This window comes from Sus scrofa, chromosome 6 (assembly GCF_054392235.1).
Source record: "Sus scrofa isolate SSC_HxYL_T2T_F1_AM1 chromosome 6, Sscrofa_HxYL_maternal_Yorkshire_Landrace_v2.0, whole genome shotgun sequence".
Classification (NCBI taxonomy): domain Eukaryota; kingdom Metazoa; phylum Chordata; class Mammalia; order Artiodactyla; family Suidae; genus Sus; species Sus scrofa.
The window spans coordinates 66,304,630-66,323,955 of NC_139388.1; the positions used below are offsets into that span (position 1 = coordinate 66,304,630).

The 19,326-nt window shown below is 46.6% G+C and overlaps 1 protein-coding gene across 1 annotated transcript in view; it reads left to right on the forward strand.

The window, feature by feature from the left end:
* Positions 1-12,390: 12,390 nt before the first annotated feature.
* Positions 12,391-19,326, forward strand: part of LOC146402511 (uncharacterized) — a 34,631-nt gene continuing 27,695 nt past the window's right edge. Inside the window, exon 1 of the mRNA XM_084962388.1 lies at positions 12,391-12,459. The gene's annotated coding sequence lies outside the window, so the exon portion shown is untranslated. The remainder of the gene's footprint in view (positions 12,460-19,326) is intronic.

Here is a 19,326-nt window from a genome sequence, read left to right on the forward strand (position 1 = left end):
GGGAACTCCCACAAAATGAGAGATTTTTGTCCAGATCCCCAAATTCAAAATTTTCCTGTTAGACTATTTCATGAATTTTTCTGTTGATGGAGTTCCCATCTTGGCTCAGTAGAAAGGAAACTGACAAGTATCCATGAGGACGCAGGTTCAATCCCTGGCCTTGCTTGGTGGGTTAAGGATCCGCTGTTGCTGTGAGCTGTAGTGTAGGTCACAGATGTGGCTCAGATTCTGAGTTGCTGTGGCTGTGGTGTAGGCCAGTAGCTGCAGCTCCAATGTGACCTCTAGCCTGGGAACCTCCATTTACCTCGGGTGTGGCCGTAAAAAGTCCAAAAAAAATTTTTTTTTCTCTTGATGAAGCTAGAGCAGCTAGTTTGATTGTATAAACAACAGTCATGTTTGACCTCTTATAGGAATATGAATTTTAGGACCTAATTTTTGTCATCTGCATAGAATATATTTGCCTATCAAGAATCTAAAAATTATTAGTCAACTAAATATGAACAGATGAGGGAAGGAAATTGAATTTCTTGTAGAGTCAAATGGTCACAACTAAGTTAGCAAAATGTGTTTTCCTTGCTTAGTGGATAAAACAACTCTTTTATGAGTGACACAAGAATTGCTGCAAATAAGCACAAAGGGGCTGAATGCTGGGAAACATGAAGACAAAAACATAGAGGTATCCACCAGCCACTGGCCTGGAATAACACATAGCGTCATCCAAACAGACAAGAGAGAAGACAGTGAGTAAAAGGAGAAAAAGGAGCCCACGAGGATCAAGATGGTACCTGTGGCTCTCGCCTCAGCAGAAGATCGGGAAGATCAGCTGTTGCTGGGAATGTGCTGGACTCGCTGCTTGTGCCTGTGCAGGAAAACGACCAAGGAGCCACTAGCACAGACCATGAGGCCTAAACACACAAAGTCAACTGTGAAGAATATGACTCCAATGACAAACTTCACAGTTCTGTCTGCATTCAGAAAGGAACAGTATCCAGGAGTTCCCGTCGTGGCGCAGTAGAAACGAATCTGAGTAGGAACCATGAGATTGTGGGTTTGATCCCTGGCCTCACTCAGTGGGTTAAAGATCCGAGTTGCCATGAGCTGTGGTGCAGGCCACAGACACGGCTCAGATCCTGCTTTGTTGTGGCCGTGGCATAGGCTGGCCGCTGTAGTTCCAGAAAAGGCAAAAAGACAAAACAAACACAAACAAAAAAACCAAAATGGAGCTGGGATCCTTAGAAATTCTTCATTCCATTGTTTTTATATCTTTACTTTGCTCATTGGGCCCATGTCCAGACCCACACACTTGATTCTTTATTATTATTATTATTGTTATTGTTATTATTATTATTTTTGTCTTTTGTAGGGCTGTACCCATGGCATATGGAGGTTCCCAGGCTAGGGGTCAAATCAGAGCTGTAGCCTCCGGTCTACACCACAGCCACAACAACTCGGGATCCGAGCTGCGTCTGCAACCTACACCACAGCTCACGGCAACGCTGGATCCTTAACCCACGGCGTGAGGCCAGGGATCGAACCTGCAACCTCATGATTCTCAGTCGGATTTGTTAACCACTGCGCTACGACGGGAACTCATTTTACTTTCATTTTGACACTTTGTTTGGCCCAGATCATGAATCCAAGCCAGTGGCGGGTGCACACTTCTGTTCTGGTGTCTTCAAGTTTCCCAGCATTCAGCCCCTTTGTCTTCATCACCAGTGACGTGCGTGCCTCTCGGTTCTGCTTTGCCTGCTGGGCTGAGAAAACCATTCTTCATAATCTGCTCAAACACCTAGATGTCTTCTAACCTATGCAGTTGGTTCAGTTGTCAACCATTTAAAAATTTTTTCCACATTGCCTTGAGCTGTGGTGTAGGTTGCAGACTCGGCTCAGATCTGGCGTGGCTGTGGCTGTGGTGTAGGCCAGCAACTACAGCTCTGACTAGACCCCTAGCCTGGGAGCCTCCATATGCCAAGAGTGTGGCCCTAAAAAGGAGAAAAAAGCCAAAAACAATTATTTCCAGGAGTTCCCATCGTGGCTCAGTGGTTAACAAATCTGACTAGCATCCATGAGGACGCAGGTTTGATCCCTGGTCTCGCTCAGTAGGTTAAGGATCTGGTGTTGCCATGAGCAGTGGTGTAGGTTGCACATGTGGCTCGGACCCTGTGTTGCTATGGCTGTGGTGTAGACCAGCGGCTATGGCTCCAATTCACCCCCTACCCTGGGAACTTTCATACTCTGAAGGTGCGGCCCTAAAAAGCAAAAAAAAAAAAAAAAAAAAAAAAAAAAAAATTATTTCCAGGAGTTCCCTGGTGGCCTAACGGCTAAAGATCCAACATTGTCACTCCTGTGGCATGGGTTTGATCCCTGTCACATTCCAGGAATCTCCGTATGTCGCATGCACACCCCTCCAAATATATACATGTACATACACACATACATACATATCCAGTGATTTTTAGGTGCCTATGAGCGGGCTGTACGTCTGTTATTCTGTGACAGCCGTGCTCAGAGTGGAACCAGCCGTGGGACTGTCGACACCAGCGGGCAGAGTTCACCTGTCTCACTGTCTCACCTGTTCAACTGTCTCACCTGTGCTATTCGAGGCGGGACCTCTGGACATATGTGAGATAATGTGAAGTAGGAAAGGTTAACTTGTGGGGAAAGAGTTGGATTTTTGGTTTCTTTATTTGTTTGTTTTTCTTTTTTTTCCATGTCATTACCTAAAAAAAAATGGTATGTATGTATATTTAAGCCTAGGGGCGTCTAGACGGAAGATTGCCTGAACTGATGCCAGGATGGGAGGCTGGTAGAGCCCAGGAGGGACTTTAGAAAGCCAGTGTTTGAGGGTCCTTGGTAGTGAGGGGAGCGTGGCAGGAGGATAATTAGGAGAATGGCTTTGTCAGATGCTAGGCTTTCTCTAGGCGAACACCTGGAAAGGCATCCTAGGAAGTGACAAACCAGTGACCAGGTCCAGCCAGACAAGTGACATCATTAGTGCTGCTTCTGTAAGTGACAGACAGAATCCATTGGACTGAATTAAAATCTGTTATAAAAACTCCTATCAGGGAATTCCCACTGTGGCCCCATGGGTCATGAATCTGACTGCAGCGGCTCGGGTTGCTGCAGAGGTGCAGGTTTGATCCCTGGCCCAGCAGAATGGATTATAAAGGACTCGATGCTGCCTCAAGGGCAGCATAGGTCCCAGCTGTGACTTGGATTCAGTCCATGGCCCAGGAACTTCCACATGCCATAGGTGCAGTGGCCATAAAAACAAAACAAACAAACAAAAAAACCAAAACTGAAATCAGGAATTCTCCAGTGGTCTAGTGGTTAGGATTTGCCACTTTCACTGCTGTGGCCCAGGTTCAATCCCTGGTCTGGGAACTGATATCCCCTATCGAGAAAGATGACATGTTTTCATTTAGCAGTGATAAACTTGGAGATATATATAAATATATATATATTTTAGCTTTTTAAGGGCCATGCCTGTGGCATGTGGAAGTTCCCAGGCTGGGGGCTGAATCCGAGCTGCAATGTGGGATCTGAGCCGAATCTGCAACCCACACCACAGCTTAAGGCAACCCTTGATCCCCAACCCCCTGAGGGAGGCCGGGGATAGAACCTGCAACTTCATGGTTCCTAGTCAGGTTTGTTTCTGCAGAGCCATAAGGAGAACTCCTGACTTAGATGTGTATCCCTCATCCCATGCCACCAGAAGCAAAACATCACATGAACTCATTTTCCTTTTAGTTTTCCTTCTTAGATCCGCAGTAAAAGCTTTTTGGCTTTTTCCCCCGGGGGTCAAATCCGAGCTGCAGTTGCCAGTCTACACCACAGCCATAGCAACTCCGGATCCGAGCCACTTCTGAACGTCTTCATGAATGCCCGTAGGGTTTATTTCTGTTTTGCCACAGCAGGAACTCCCAGGATTTCATTTTTAAAAATTTTTTAAATTATAGCTGATTTACAATGTTCTGTCAATTTCTGCTGTACAGCACAGTGGCCCAATTATATATACATATATATATATTCTTTTTCTCAACGTTATCCTCCATCGTGTTCCGTCACAAGTGACTAGATACAGTTCCCTGTGCTCTACAGCAGGACCTCATTGCTTATCCGCTCCAAAGGCAAGAGTTTGCATCTACTAACCCCAGACTCACGGTCCATCCCATGCCCTCCCCTTCCCCCTTGGCAACCACAAGTCTGTTCTCCTTGTCCATGAGTTTGTTTCTGTTCTGTAGATGGGTTCATTTGTGCCATATATTAGATTCCAGATATAAGCGATATCATATGTTGGCTTTCTCTTTCTGACTGACTTCACTTAGTATGAGAGTCTCTAGTTCCATCCATGTTGCTGCAAATGGCATTAATTAGTTCTTTTTTATGACCGAGTAGTATTCCATTGTGTATATATACCACATCTTTTTTTTTTTTTTTTTTTTTTTTTTTGTCTTTTTAGCTATTTCTTGAGCCACTCCCGCGGCATATGGAGGTTCCCAGGATAGGGGTCGAATCGGAGCTGTAGCCGCCAGCCTACACCAGAGCCACAGCAACACGGGATCCGAGCCGAGTCGCGTCTGCAACCTACACCACAGCTCACGGCAATGCCGGATCCTTAACCCACTGAGCAAGGGCAGGGACCGAACCCACAACCTCATGGTTCCTAGTCGGATTTGTTAACCACTATGCCACGACGGGAACTCCTATACCACATCTTTTTAATCCATTCATCCGTCAAGGGACATTTAGATTGTTTCCATGACTTGGCTATTGTGAATAGTGCTGCAGTGAACATAGGGGTGCATGTATCCTTTTCTTTTTCTTTCCTTCTTTTTTCTTTTTTTGTCTTTTTGGGGCTGTACTCACAGCATATGGTGGTTCCCAGGCTAAGGGTTAAATTGGAGCTGTAGCCGCTGACCTAGACCACAGCTACAGCAATGCCAGGTGCAAGCCGTGTCTGTGACCCACACCACACACAGCTCACAGCAACGCCAGATCCTTAACCCCCCTGAGCAGGGCCAGGGATGGAACATGTATCCTCATGGATGCTAATCAGATTCGTTTCTGCCAAGCCACGACGAGAGCTCCTCTTTTTCTTTTCTTTTTTATTTTTTTGTCTTTTTAGGGCCGCATCCTGGGCATATGGAGGTTCCCTGGCTAGGGGTCCCATCAGAGCTGTAGCTGCCGGCTTGCGCCAGAGCCACAGCAGCACAGAATCCGAGCCGCGTCTGTGGCCCACGCATGTATCTCCTTCAGTGAAATTTTATCTAGGCCTATGCGCAGGCGTGGGGTTGCTGGGTCGCATGGCAGTTCTGTATTTGGTTTTCTGAGGTGCCTGCATAAAACCACCGGGTCGTACAGGGTTTCTTAACTTCGACAAAGTCGAGCAGTCAAGCAGCCTCCACGCGATAGGCCAGGTCGGCTCCCCACGCTGCCTTCGAGTTCCCCAAACCTGCGGAGTTAGGCTGCATTACCGACCAGCGTCAGCGGGGAGGCTGTACCCTTGTCAAGGGGTCCCGGGACGGCGTCTGATGACTGAGCAGCGCCAGTCCGTCGCTGGGGAGCCCACTCTAGGCTCCAGCGAAGTGGAATCCCAGCCTGTGCGGGAAGGCGCACCGTGGCATCCGCCCGCACCACAGCTCACGGCAGTGCCGGATCCTTAACCCACTGAGCAAGGCCAGGGACCGAACCCGCAACCTCATGGTTCTTAGTCGGATTCGTTCAACACTGCGCCACGCCACGACTGAACTCTCTCCATGTTTCATCATTTGAATGAATCCCTTGAAATGAGATCTAGGAAACTTTTCTCCCTCACTTAAAACACTTCGGTTAATCGTATCTCAAAACTAGTGAACATAAACACTCTGCCTCTCCTACCACTACACTTGAATGATCCTGCACATGAATAGGAATCAGCCTGACTGGTTTTACCGTAAATTTATGGAGACAGCTTTTCAGGGGTATCTTAATAGTGTCCTGGTAAACCTGGAAGTTCTCTCTAAGACGTTTGATATCAAATATATTTAAGATAGTTTTGAGTTCCCTCTTGGCTCAGTGATAACAAACCCGACTAGTATCTATTAGGACTTGGGATTGATTCCTGGCCTCGCTCAGTGGGTTAAGGATCTGGCGTTGCTGTGACCTGTGGTGAAAGTCACTGACGCGGCTCGGATCTGGTGTTGCTGTGGCTGTGGTGTAGGCCTGCAGCTGCAGCTCCGATGACCCCTAGCCTGGGAATTTCCATATGCTGACTCAGAATCCGACTCAGGTCACTGTGGAGGTGTGGTTTGATCCTCTGCCGGCACAGTGGGTTAAAGGATCCGGCGTTGCCACAGCTGCCATGTAGGTTGAAGCTGTGGCTCCTACACAGTCCCGGGCCTGGGAACTTCCATATGCCGCGGGTACTGCCATAAAAAATGTATATACTGCACTGATGTCACAAACTTTCTTCAGCTGATAGTATATTTTCTTTACTTCCAACCAGAACAAAAATTCTGTTAGAGGGTGTGGCCATTATCTCATTTCTTACCACCCACTCTAAGGAGATTTGTGTCCTCATAGACAATATTATTCGTAAAATCACCGTGTTCAACTTCTTCTGAACCCTGAGCTTCGTGTCAAGCTCAGCAGCACTCAGCAGGATAACATTTTATTTCTATACCTTCATCTAAATACCACTAAGCATATGTCATTTTAACACTGACTAAAATGACTCTCAGTCTTATTCTTGAAGAACTCACATATGTATGTCACTGCTTTTACTTTTATCGATTGTACTTAGAACCTATTTCTACATGAAATTTATAAAACCTTGCCTATAACATTCATTTCCATGCTTAACTTTTATTATTATCATTATTATCGTTATTTTTGCCATGCTCACGTCATGTGGAAGTTCCTGGGCCAGGTATCGAACCCAAACCACAGCCGCTACAGTGACAGTGCCGGATCCTTAACCCACTGCACCCCAAGGGAAATCCTCCATGCTTAACTTTAAGTTTAATGCCACCCTTTCGGTAAAAACACGAGTTGTTTCCTAAAAAACATTAAATAGTAAATCAATATCAAAGGTCTTCCATTCTGCATGGCTTTCTTGTCCTGTTAACTTCATATTTTTAGTAAGACATTGTTAATTGCATCCTGTAAAAGCGTGTTCATGACAAGTGCACGGGAAGTAGGGAGGAAGGGCAGGTCCTTCTCCGGAGGCAGCTTGGGAAGCTCTGCAAACTGGTGGAGTAACAAGCCAAAAGGAGTCAGTTTGGTGGTAACTGGCTCCCCCTAGTGGCTCTTTTGAGAATAGACCGAAGCCTAGTGGAAGGCGGGGTGGCCAGACAGGAGTTTTTGTCCACCATCCAAGGGAGAGGGGATGGGAACTGGGCTGATGCAATAAAATGTGTATTTAAAGGCACGACAAGAAGATCTCTGCATAAATTCCTGTGTGTTTGTCTGGGCCGCGTCTCTCGTGCTTTACTGTGCATCTGCATTACACATTCACCAGACCCCCTCCAAGGATGGAATGAATGCCTGCTCCGCCGTAAATACGCGTGTTTTCCTCTTTTCTGACACTGGCAATGCAGCTTCTTAAAGGATTAGTGTTCTTGCCCATCTTGTAGGGGCTCATGGTGACGTTGTTTGACTTGAATATGCTTATCTGGACTAGTTATCGTTGGTGAAATTTATGTACAATGTCAATATGTATTTTGATGTACTAGCCTCTGTCTCAAAAATGTGTATAACTGTACCTTCGACTTCTAACTGGTGGAACAGGTCTCAGTTTTCATTTAAAAAATTTTTTTAATTTACAAATTTTTATTGTAGTTGACTAACAATGTTCTGTCGATTTCTGCTGTACAGCAAAGTAACCCAGTCATACATACATATAGATTCTTTTTCCCCTATTATCTTCCATCATGTTCCATCACAAAAGTGACTGGATATAGTTCCCTGAGCTGTACAGCAGGATCTCACTGCTTATCCATTCCAAATGCAACAGTTTGCATCTAGTAACCCCAAACTCCCTGTCCATCCCACCCCCTCCCCCTGAGTTCTCAGACCTTCTGATAGTCTGTCTCCTGTTGTTGTTGTTGTTTTTGATTTTTAGGGCCATGCCCATGGCATATAGGGGTTCCCAGGCTAGGGGTCCAATCGGAGCTGCAGCTGCCGGCCTACACCACATCTCATGGTCCTTAACCCACTGATCGAGGCCAGGGACCGAACCCGCAACCGCATGGCTCCTAGTTGGATTCATTAACCACTGAGCCACAACGGGAACTCCTTTAGTTGTTCATTTTTATGAAATCTTGTGAAAGTGTTGGTCTGCGATGGATTAGGATGAGGGCTGAGCTGAAATTTAAAGGGTGAATGTCCGAATGGTCTAGTGGCTCAAGCTGGTTAAGGATCTGGCATTGTCTCTGCTGGTTAAGGATCTGGCTCTGGTTACTGCTGTGGCTTGGGTTCCGTCCTTGGCCTGGGAGCTTCCATGTGCCATGGGTGAGGTCAAAGCAGGAAGGTAAGGGTGAGTGTCTGCTATTTAGCAGACCCTACTGACCACTTACCTTACCTTAAAGGATCAGTTCGCCTGCTTCTCATATGTTTACTCATCGAGACCCTATAACAACTCAGGGAACTGCATGTTTGTAGAATCCTAGTCCTATGACACAGATGGGGACCTCACGGATAACTTGCCTGGGTCAAACAGCTGGTCTGGTTCCACACTGGAACCCTGGCAGGCTGAATTTGAATCCCCAAGGCTTTTTGGGGGTGTGTGTGCTGCACCTGCCACATATGAAAGTCCCCAGGCTAGGGGTCCAATCAGAGCTGCATCTGCCAACCTACCCTACACTACAGCCACAGACACACCAGATCCGAGCCATGTCTGCAACCTACACCACAGCTCACACCACCAAATCTTTAACCCACTGAGTGGGGCCAGGGATCAAACCCGCATCCTCATGGATACTAGTCGGATTTGCTACTGCTGAGTCACGATGGAAACTCCAAATTTCCAGGTCCTGGCTGCACAGCCAAAAAGAAAAGACTGTATTGCATTTTCTCCTTTGGCGTTCTTCTGGATTTATCTTTGCCTTCTTTATTGATGGGATCAAGGCCGTCGATGTGATCAGAATGCTAGATGAGGTTGACACCACATGTGAAATATCATCCAACTAACAGAAGCAGTTTGTTTTCTGTGCCCCTATAATACTCCCACCAATCCCTAATCTTTTTTGTTTTATGGTATGAAATTTAAAAAATATATATATGAGTCCTCGAATTACTAGTCATATATAAAGTTAAAAAGGACACAATATAAAGAAATTATGTGGAAAATGGACTTAGTCTTTTTTTATTGAAGTGTAATTAACATACAATATTAGTTTCAGATCTACCACATAATAATTTGATATGTAAATTGTGAACTAATCACTACATTAAGTTGTTAATGTCATCACCATACATAGTTAGCATTTTTTTTCCCTTGTGATGTAGACATTGAAGATTTACTTTCTGGAGTTCTCTGCTGGCTTAGCAGTTAAGGATCTGGCATTGTCACTGCTGTGGTGGGGGTTCAGTCCTAGCCCAAGAACTTTTGCATGCCCTCGGCATGGCAGAAAAAAAAAAAAAGGATTTAATTTATTAGCAACTTTTTTCTTTTCTATTTTTTTTTTTTTGTCTTTTAGGGCCTCACCCACAGCATATGGAAGTTCCCAGACTATCGAAGTTTCCGCCGGCCTACACCACAGCCACAGCAACGCCGGATCCTTAACCCACTGAGCAAGGCCAGGGATCGAACCCGCAACCCCATGGTTCCTAGTCGGATTCATTAGCCACTGAGCCACGACGGGTACTCCAAGCTGATTTTTAACATTTAGGAATGCGCCCCACATGAGAAGACACTGAGTTCCCATGCCAGAACACACGAACACCAGCTCACAGCCATCCCGAGAGGCTTTCCCTACCTGCTACCCTGTTCTCTGTCCACACCCTTTATCTCCTGTGGGCCACAGGAATGTGGGGAGCAGAGGTGGGAACTGGGAAGGAGGCCTTAGCCTACAAAAGGGAATGTTTATATTTAGTAATTATAGTCATTTATTTAATTCACTGGAAATAATACCAGCTAAACTGGACCAAAATAAGTCTGAGGACGAAAAGCTTCAGAATACGATTTTATCGACAAGTGGAAACCCGAAGGATTAACAGGTTTTCCATTCATTTCTTCAAAGAATGGCAGGTATGGGGGGCGAGGGGCATAGTTTCTGAACAGTTCTGAAAGGGTTGCAGGAAAGGGGACCCCTTCCAGGGCCCGAGAGTGGCCCTAACATTTATGAAGGAATTGTCCAAGGAGACACACGTGTTCACAAAGCAAACGACTTTATTGGGAAGGGGCCCAGGGCAGAGAGCAGCGGAGTGAGGGAACCCAGGAGAACTGCTCTGTCCTGTGACTCACAGTCTCATGTTTTATGGGAATAAGCTCAGTTTACAGGTTATCTCTGGCCAGTGGGGGTTTTTGGCCCCTATTTGGTATGGCCCGAGGTCCTTCTTGGTCGCCTGCACACCTCTCAGACAAGGTGCATTCCAGCGCCAAGGATTCTGGGAGTTGGTTGTGTCCTCCCTCCTATTGGCCCCTCCCAGATCCTCCTGGTTAGTCTTCAGGGCAGCACCACCTTCCTCATTGAGGCTTCTTGTTGTGAGACAGTTTAGGAAAGTGGCTATTATCGTATCCAGCCAACGTGGACAATTTCAGTCAATGTTCCCCTAACAAAAGTGTGATTTGGACAAAAAGGATTCTGTGCAGCACTGAGGCAAAAGCACACAGGCTGGTTGGTTGGTTCAGATACTTTTGGAAGCTCGCTTCTGCTAGGAAATTGGAGTTCAACCCTGCTGAGAAACTTCTGGATGCTACGTAGAATCTGCTGGAATCATGTAAGGGAGCGTTCTGCAGTGTAAATTGTTAAGTTTGTTTCCCATCCTATATCCACGGAAGAGAGAATGATCAAGCTGCAGATAAGGTGTGTGGAGAAGTCCATTAATCCATCCTCCTTCCTGGACAGGTTTTAGGCTCTTGCGAACACTCTTACACAAGCTTCCTGGTACACAGGAAAAGCTTCTCTTTGGAAAAACCTCTGTGAGGCAGGGACAAACTTTTCAAAGTGGCTTTACTAATCCTAAATCATCTTGTTCGTTTATTTTGGAACAGAGGGTATTGCAACTGGTCTAACTTTAATATCCAGAAACTGGGTACAACTTATTAAATTAAGCGGGCAAGGGAGTTCCCATTATCGTTCAGCAGAAACCAATCTGACTGGTATCCATGAGAATGTTCAATCGATCCCTGGGTTTAGGCTCCAGCGTTGCTGTGAGCTGCGGTGTAGACTGCAGACACAGCTGGTTCTGGCATTGCTGCAGCTGTAGTGTAGGCCAGAAGCTACAGCTCTGGTTTGACTCCTAGCCTGGGAACCTCCGTATGTCACGGGTGTGGCCCTAAAAAAAAAAAATAAAGCGGGCAAAATACAGGGATTAAAAGAATTTCTCTCACTCCACACCCTGTTTACCCAATATGCTTGTATTTTGCAAGTTAAAAACTTGTTTGACGTGTCTCCCTGACGTACTAGCTGCATTCTACTCTACTTGGCATCACGGAGGTATTGAAGTCACATGCAGACAAAATGATCCTCAGTCGTCCACTCAACGCTGGATCTCAGTATTTCTTTTCTTTTTAGGGCCGCACCGGTGGCATATGGAGGTTCCCACGCTAGGGGTCTAATACGAGCTGTATCGGCCGGCCTATGCCACAGCCACGCCAGATTCGAGCTGTGTCTGCAACCTCTCGGCAACGCCAGATCCTTAATCCATTGAGCGAGGCCAGGGATCGAACCCGCAACCTTGTGGTTCCTAGTCTGATTCGTTTCCGGGGCGCCACGACGGGAACTCCTGGATCTCGGCATTTGCAACCAAAGTTCGTGGCCACGGAAGATCCTCAGTGAACTTTTGTACTTAAGCCTTTATATATTTGGGAGGGAAGGTTAAAAAGGCTGGAACACGAGTCCTGGGATTCGTGGTCTGCGGCAGGCGCGTTGCTTCCTGGGAGCCGGCGACGAGAGTGAGTTTTGCGCAAACGCAGATGAGATGTCGTCTCTAGGGAAACGGCTGCCTTAGGGCGTTCCGAAGGTGACAGCCTGTACTGGCAGCAGGCAGTGGTTGGGTTGGAGGCGAGAGCTGCGGAGAGAGGTGAAATCTAGGGCTCCAGAGCCTCTGCTTCCTGTACCTTCCCTCCGCAGCCCGGGGCGCAAAGTCCTCTGGGACTTGGAGTCCAGCGGAGCAGCCGCGCGTTGCCGTCCAGCTACTGCATGGACCACGCGCTCGGGACGGAAGCGCGGGCTGATCCCACCGGAAGTTCCGGTTTGAGGCAGTGATTACCATGTGTCTGGGGGTTTCCTCGCGCCGCGTGGACCCAAAAAGGTAACTGGATTTGCCTTTGCACGTGCCCCGTTTATTACAAGTGGAGCTGGCTTACTCTTTGAGTAGTGAATCTGTTTTTCTTTTTAAACTATTTCCTTATATTTGAAAAATGAATCCATGGAAATGTTTTAATGTATACGCGTGTCCTGTCTCTTACGATGTAAACCCAACCTAGCTCCAGGTAACTCTCGAACGTGATCCTGTTTACATTCAGCGTAGCTCTGGCCACCGTAAAGGCTTTATTTATTAATTTATAATCTCGTGGTTCTCTCACTTCATTGCCGGCTGGTTCCAGTGTCGTTTTGTCTCAGTCCTCCCCTGGTTGCTTTGTTGTAGAGTCACCCCAAATCTCTGATCTCTTGACTGTTTTGTTGTCTTCTAAACGTTTATTTTGTGCTCTTCAGAATCTTGGCACGATTTCTCCTTTACATTCTCCTCTAGTGTGTTCTATATCTGAAAGAAAAAAAAAAGTTTACATGTCAACATTAAAAGATGCAAGATTGCTCTGTGAGGATGTGCCTTCGATCTCTGGCCTTGCTCAGTGGGTTAAGGATCCGGCATTGCTGTGAGTTGTGGTGCAGGTCACAGACGCTGCTCAGATCTGGCATGGCTGTGGCTGTGGCCAGAGGCTACAGCTCCAATTCGACCCCTCGCGTGGGAACCTCCATATGCCTCCAGTGCGGCCCTAAAAAGACCAAAAAAAAAAAGAAAGAAAGAAAGATTGCAGACACAAGTAGTGTCCCTCTGAATTTTTTGTTTTTGTTTTTGTTTTTGTTTTTAGGGCTGCACCTGTGGCATATGGAAGTTCCCAGGCTAGCGGTGGAATCAGAGCTGCAGCTGCTGGCCTACACCATGATCACAGCAACTCGGGATCCAAGCCGTGCCTGTGACCTGCACCGCACTCCACAGCAATGCCAGATCTTTAACCCACTGAGCAAGGCCAGGGATCAAACCTGCATCCTCAGAGATACTAGTCGGGTTCGATTCCTCTGAGCCATGACAGTAACGCCCTCTGAAAATCTTACATGTCTGTGAATCAGCCGATGTAGTATTTGAGGAACTTGTCTTGGAGCTTCATATTTCCCTTCACATCTTTTACGATAAAAAGAGTTCCAATTTGCCAAAGTTTAAGGAAGCTCTGTATTAAGAATTAGGGTTCGAAACTCTCAGAATCACTTTTATTTCCTATAATGTGGAAAACCTTATTTCTGTCAAGTTTTGACTGTGATGAAGTAACAGGGCCTTACTCACACCTCTGCCATCAACGACAATAAATCTGGACAGAATGTATGAGGTCACTGTTTTCAGGCATTGGATAACGTGCCACATGTTGTGAAGTGTGTCCAAAGGACAGCACAGCAGATACGGTCACATCCTCCTGTCAGGGCACTTTCCACAGCAGCTCAAGGACGCAGAGCCCAGAGAGCAGAGGGTGGCAATAACAGAGCTCAGAAACAGGGTTTCTGAGTCCACTTTTGTTCATGAGGTGGCCTCCTAGTAAGTGCAAAATGCTCAGAGAAGGAGCCTCAGCTTTCTCCATGGAGTCCTGAGTGTTTGGCACAAAACTGAACTTGTGTGTAGAGTATGATTCCACAAGGCTGGGCAGAGAACAGCTGAGGGGCCTGGGAGCTGCTCGGAGTTTGCACAGCCACACCATGTGGTGACATTGCAATCCTGCCAGAGGGGGGACCTCCTTCAGCTTCCTGGATGGGCAGTGGAGACCCTAAGGGGCCCCACCTTAGGAGTGACTCTGCCCAAACAGACCTTCTTTTCCAGGGAACACCCCAATTCTGAGGATACCCCAACTCTGAGAAGACTTGCAGGGCACTGAGTCACTGTGGGCCTCCCAGTCCATGTCCAGGAAAGGGTCTTGCCCAGTAGGACTGGGCCCAGCCGCAGCTGGGTCAAGGATCCTCCCTGCATCCCCATGGGTTGGGGTCTGTTCTGGGCTCTCCCTGTTCCCACTTTCCCAAGGGAACATGGTGAACATTTTTTTTCTGCATAGAAGGCTGTGCTTCCTAGATCTGAGTGTGATCTGAGGTCACATCACTGCGGAGACAATGGAGGGAGGAGTACATGGTGGGGGGGCAGGTCTTGAGGTGGGTACCTCCATGGGGAGGAGCGGATCCAGACCCGAGGTGCAAGCAGCCAAGGGAGGTGGAGAGCAGAGGAGAGGCCTAGAGGGTGTTGGCACCCACTGTGGAGTCTTAGAAGAACCCCTAAAGCCCAGCACCATCCCCCGAGGCTCTATTCCTGACTTTTCTCCAGGTTATTGGTGGGGGGGCGGGGACTGCAGCCCGGGAGGGAGGATGTACGCCTTCTAAAGCTGGAGCCACAGAAATTCCCGAGTACATGGCTCTACACAGAGAGAGTGTGCGGATTCTCAGAAGGTTCAGCTCTGTGTCCCTTATGGCTGAGCAAATAGTCTCAAGATTTTCTGGATTCCTGTACTCTTATCTGAAGGCTATTGCTGGCGAGGCAGGCAAATGGGGATTGAGAGGAAAGGGATCCTGTAGTTCAGGGATTTGCCTGTTTTGACCCAGCCTTCCTTCCTGGTGACTGGAGGAACTGACGTTTGTTATTTGCCAAATTTTATTGCCACAAAGGCAGGGCGTCTCCCAAGGTGTGAAGAGAAAAATGGTGGCAGGAATATAGTATTTTCAAATCTTCTGGGTTTCCAAGAGGTATGGGAGATCCAGAATTTTCTTTGCAACTGATTCTCTTTTTTCCCATTTTTATGTTTTTTAAATTTTTAGAAAGTTTTATTAAAATAGTTTTCAGGGAGTTCCTGTTGTGGCGCAGTGGTTAACGAATCCGACTAGGAACCATGAGGTTGCGGGTTCGGTCCCTGCCCTTGCTCAGTGGGTTAACGATCCGGCGTTGCCGTGAGCTGTGGTGTAGGTCGCAGACGTGGCTCGGATCCCGCGTTGCTGTGGCTCTGGTGTAGGCTGGCAGCTACAGCTCCAATTAGACCCCTGGCCTGGGAACCTCCATATGCCGTGGAGCGGTCCAAGAAATGGCAAAAAGACAAAAAAAAAAAAAAAAAAGCTTTCAGTGTTCTGTTAGTTTCTGCTGTACAGCAAAGTGATTCAGTTACACATATACACATGTCCATTTTCTTTTTTTTGTCCTTTTTTTCTTTTTTTTTTTTAAGGGTCGCACCTGTGGCATATGAAGGTTCCCAGGCTAGGGGTCCAATTGGAGCTCCAGCTGACAGCCTACACAACAGTGACAGCAACATGGGATTTGAGCCATATCTTCAACCTACACCACAGCTCGCAGCGATGCTGGAGTCTTAGCCCACTGAGTGAGGCCAGGAATTGAACCCACAACCTCATGATTCCTAGTCGGATTCATTTCCGCTGCACCACGATGGGAACTCCTTTTCTTTTTTTGTTTTTCGTTTTTTCTAGTCACTGTAACACCCTCTGAAAAGTAAAGGATTTACTAACTTAAATGTATTTAATGCTGTCTTTCGCTCCACTAGAAGTCAGGTTCCGTGTGTTTATACTGATGATAGCCCAGGGTAGCTCCCCAAGAACCACAGGCTTAAGAACCTGGATAAACACCCTGGCGAACATTAATGAATGTGAAATCACAGAGGGGTGCCCAGTGGAAGCCCCCAGCTGTTCTCTCTGTCCATTTACTACTCTCCCTTCCACGTCAGTGCCCTCCTTGAACTCAAGAATGGAAAGGAATCCCATTTTGAGACAAACTTTCAAAATTATTAAGAATCTTGGATAACGAGGTGCTGATTTTCATTTTCTCCCTCACTAGGTTCCAGTGTTTTCTGGCCTGCTCAGTGTTCCCTGAGTTTGTTTATTTTTATTTTGACTTTTTTTGCTGTTTCACAGGTAAATTGTTCCCCAGATATTTCCACAGTTTCTAGTGGAACATTTTAAAATCCAGTATTAATTACTCGAGGGAGTTTCCACAATCTGCAGATGCTTTTCCAAGATAATCTCAATTCCCTATGCAGCTGTTGTCACTGAACGTACAAGGGACATGATAATCACTTCCCAGCCAGTAAATGACATCACGGTGTCACAAACCTTTATCTCGGGTTCAGATGCCGCTTTCCACATTTGCACGGATAGGGCCTGTGCGCCCACTGTTCTGAGTGCCTGTGTGATTTGGTGAGGATCCGCTTTTTAGGTAAGTGTCAGATTCATAGAATTGTATCACAGAAGGTCCATTTAAAAATATAAACATAGATCTCATATGTTTTCTGGGGTTCATCCACGAATATACGTTTGTGAATAGTGAGGAGTAAAACTGAGCACACCTGAGGCAAGCTACCTCTTTGCCACCTGCTTTCAGGCGGCCCAACTTCCCCTTTGTTCACAGTGACAACTTTTGTGACATGGTCTGTCTCTGTCTAAAGCTGCTAAACCTCCCAGCATTCCCTCTGAAGGCTTCGCACTGCAGGCATGTGAGCAGGAACTAGGTAATCGTGACCTCCCAGTTCTGAGGGACCGGGGCTGGCATGTGCCTTTGGTTTTGTTATATTTTGTCTTGAGCCTCTTGTGCGGGGATCTAGTTCTAAAATTTCTCTCATCAGCAAAGAGTGTTGACATGTTATCTCGTGTTTAGAGAACTAACAGACTCATCTCACTCCCCAGTAAAAGAAGTGATTCTTTGAAGAACTCGGTGCCTCATGGCTGCAGAGCTGGGGAGGGGGAATCGTCAGTAGTCTTAAGATGCTAATTACCCGGCATATAACCCAACCAGATGTTCAGTGCCCTACTGTTCTCGTTCTGCAGTTAACCCGCTGCTCTCTCGATACTGCTGGGTGTATGTCAAATTGAAAAGGTAAGAATAAAAGCAATCAAATAAATTCTGATGAAAGAACTTGGCTGGCCAGGTCCACATCCTTCTCTCTGAGAGCAGTGATCTCTTCCTGTAGAGCCCCCCTTTATTACCCCAAACCGTATGATCAGGGAATAAAAGTATCCGGTATTGTCACGGATGGTTGAGGTATTTGCGAGCTGGAGTGACTGACAACCACAGCAGTTTCCAGACTTACAGGATCCTCATGCTGGCTTTCTGTTTAAACAAATTTCTACTTAAACAAATGTTCTTAATTTGCATACCATGTCTTTTTACCTGAGTGCTTTATATTTAAATTCATTTTTGGATGTCTCTTCCTAAGGATTCCTGAATCTTTGCCTTTCTCATAGTTTACTTCCCTGTCCTAATGCAGTTATATATCTTTCATTCCATTAGTTATGCCCCAAATTGCTCTTTTCCATCTCTCTCCCTCTCTGTTTTTTTTTTTTTTTTTAAGGGCCACACCTGTGGCATATGGAAGACCCCAGGCTAGGGGTAGAATCGGAGCTGCAGCTGCCAGACTACATCACAGCCACAGCAATGTAGGATGCAAGCCACAACCGAAGCCTATACTGCAACTTGCCGCAACGCTCAACTTAACCCACTGAGCAAGGCCAGGGATTGAACCTACATCTTCCTGGATGCTAGTCAGGTTCATTACCGTTGAACCACAACGGAACTCCCCTCTTCTCAATTGTAAGTGCTTTTTCAAATTATAAGATTAAAAATTGGAAACTGTAAATTTCACTGTGAAATTTGTAACAGCAGTATCAGTTTCAGGTGGGTCTTCACTCTGACACCCCTACCCCAACACCTGCCACCTTCCCAGCTCAGACAGGTAATCCTGCTTCATTTGGTGAGACCCCTCCTAAAGCAATTTATCTTACTTCGCTAAGGCCTCTCAGTTTCCATCTGCTTTTTTTTTTTTTTTTTACTGCTGAGTGAATTCGTCTGCCCTCTGTTGTGAAACACACTAACCCATGTCCATAGGATGTGAGAGGGCATCACTGGTGAGGCATGGCCCCCCCCACCCCCCCTGGATTCTTAGTCCACTGGTTTGTTTACCGAGAGTAAGGCGTTTCCCCCATGCTTCACCATGAACGGTTCTCAATTTAAGTTACTGCAATGTGATTGCAATTTTTTTTCAACAGAGGGTTCAGTTTACTTAATTGTAAATTGCACCATCTGGAAAGCAAGGCTAGAAAAGATACATAAAAGTGTATGTAAGGAGGGACAATCCTGATGCAGAAGAAACGAATCCGACTAGGATCCAGGTTTGATCCCTGGCCTTGCTCAGTGGGTTAAGGATCTGGCGTTGCCGTGAGCTGTGGTGTAGGTCGCTGTCGGAGCCTGGATCTGGTGTTGCGGTGGCTATGGTGTAGGGCGGCAGCTACAGCTCTGATCTGACCCCTAGCCTGGGAACCTCCACATGCCACAGGTACCGCCCTAAAAAGAAAAAAAAAAAAAAAGTGTATGTATTCAGAGTTCCCAGTGTGGCTCAGCAGAAAGGAATCCGACTAGGATCCATGAGGATGCGGGTTCCATCCCTGGCCTCACTCAGCGGGCTGGGGATCTGGCGTTGCTGTGAGCTGAGGCGTAGGTTGCCGACATGGCTTGGATCCCAGGTTGTTGTGGTGTAGGCTGGCAGCTGTAGCTCCGATTTAACCCCTAGCCTGGGAACTTCCATATGCCACAGGTGCATCCCTAAAAAAAGAAGAAAAAAAAAAAGACAAAAAAAATTGCATGTATTCGGCATTCTAAATGGTTTTCCAAAATTTTTTATTTTATTTTACTTTATTTTTTTGTCTTTCTAGGGATGCACTTGAGATATATGGAAGTTCCCAGGCTAGGAGGTGAATTGGAGCTACAGCTGCCGGCCCACACCACAGCTCACAGCAACGCCGGATCTTTAACCCACTGAGTGAGGCCAAGGATCGAATCTGCATCCTTGTCGATACTAGTTGGGTTCCTTACCTCTGAGCCACGATGGGGAACTCCTCCAAACATTTTAAATGAGCAGGTGTTTTGTATCCTTTC